Source organism: Arachis hypogaea, chromosome 8 (genome assembly GCF_003086295.3).
Source record: "Arachis hypogaea cultivar Tifrunner chromosome 8, arahy.Tifrunner.gnm2.J5K5, whole genome shotgun sequence".
Taxonomy (NCBI): Eukaryota; Viridiplantae; Streptophyta; class Magnoliopsida; order Fabales; family Fabaceae; genus Arachis; species Arachis hypogaea.
The window spans coordinates 32,939,151-32,941,030 of NC_092043.1; the positions used below are offsets into that span (position 1 = coordinate 32,939,151).

A 1,880-nucleotide genomic window follows, 5' to 3' on the forward strand; every position below is an offset into this window, starting at 1 on the left:
ATGGTATGTGGTACACTCTGGTTTAAATTTTGACCGAGATATTCTTTTTATTTATTTCATATACTTTTAATTCCCAAATATACTGTCTATACGGATAAGAACAATCAGATTTCATTACTTTGCTTTAATTCATCATTTAATATTTTGTTGAATATGGGGATATTCAATGTGATATAAACAGAAATATATATTAAATTGATTAAAAAAATTTAAAAATAATTAAAAAGATATAATTCTAATATATATTAGTCACCAAAATTCTAATATATATTGTTTGTACGATACGTAAATATCTACACAAATTTATTTTTATAGTAGATTTAGAATGTATGATTGAAAAAAAATTAATTTTTCGTTTGTCATAGTAAATAAATATGCACAAATTAAAGAGCTAAATAATGACATAATTAAAATAAAATTCCATTTACAGTAATAAATATACATATATATAAATATACATAAAGAGAAAATTATTTTTAAATTAATTTAAATTATAATTTTGTAAAAAAGTTTTATTGTTGTTGACTGCTTATAAATAATTCAATATTGAATCTCTTCTACACTGTGTGAATTAAATTTCTAAACTTATCGATATGAAAATACATTTTCATTTCTTCGTCTTCTTACCTATTCTTTTCATGGGTTTTGGTATGTACCGAATTTATTAAAATAATTCAATATAAAATTTAGCTAACATACTATGAAATTCTGTGTAGATATTGTCTTAAGATAGGAGAAAAAAATATTTAAACTGGAGATATAAAAAAAAAAGCATCTTTAAATCTTGTTTGTTAAAAATAAAGATACACAGACAAAAAAAAAAATTAAAAATTATTTTTATTTTCATCTTTTGTCACTATCCTCAGCAAACTAACTTCTTCTACCACTATTCTTGAGTGTTGACCATTAAAGTTTTTGGCTCTATACATTATTATGTCTCCTATTGAGTGGAAAAAAAAATATAAATTTTTGTTTCTCAAATAAAATCTTTTTCTTTTCTTAAATTTTTGTCCATTTCCTTCTTTTTAAATATCTTTGTTCTTGTATTTGTATTTCTATTTTTTTGTCTATATTTTTCTTTTAGAACAAATAGAATCTAAGGACACGTGTCAAGATTATTCTCAATAGAAGTTTTAAATTTTTTATTTTAATACACGTATAACAAATGTATTAAAAATTTAAATTTTTATATATTTTTCAAAAAAAAATTTCAAATTAGTAATAGCATATATTTTGCTAAATCCTTTATGATTTTAGTTATAACATGTTTTGTTTTTAGCAATTGTTATATGATTTTAATTTCTTGGCTAATGACTGTGTATTTTATGTAGGTAATAACCTAACAGAAGGAGGAATAGGATGCGTAGGTATTTTGAGTGGGGACTATTGTCCAGACCTTCAGGCATGTTTGAAGGCTTGCAAGTTTTTTCATTCTAACGATTTGATTTTGGCAGAATGTTTTCCAAAGTTTGGATGCCTTTGTACTTATTTAAATCCAGATCCAACTAAACCATGTCCACCTCATATGATAAACTAGAACAGTCATATACATTATATTATTTAGTTGTTTATCCTTTTTTGGGTGGCGTTCTAATAATGGTAAACAAAATAATGATGACTGTATTATTATATTATCTATCTATCAAAATAATAATTAAACATTGGCTGTACTGTGATTTATAAATCCTTGCCTTTCTCATTTTACTATTATATGATAATTTTATTTTATCGTTAAATATTTTAATCAAAGAAAATTCTGAGTTTTATATTTGTTAGGGTCTTTCATTGATAGACACTTTAATTAGTTTGAATATTTTTCTCCGAGTAATAAAAAGGTCATATCCTATACTAAACACAAATTGGATAATTGGATATGACTA

The 1,880-nt window shown here is 23.0% G+C and overlaps 1 long non-coding RNA gene across 1 annotated transcript; it reads left to right on the forward strand.

Annotated features, from left to right (window-relative positions):
- Positions 1 to 570: 570 nt before the first annotated feature.
- LOC114924381 (uncharacterized) lies at positions 571 to 1,670 on the forward strand. The gene is made up of 2 exons (XR_003811542.2): positions 571 to 648; positions 1,332 to 1,670. It is a non-coding gene; the product is annotated as an uncharacterized lncRNA (long non-coding RNA).
- Positions 1,671 to 1,880: the final 210 nt, after the last annotated feature.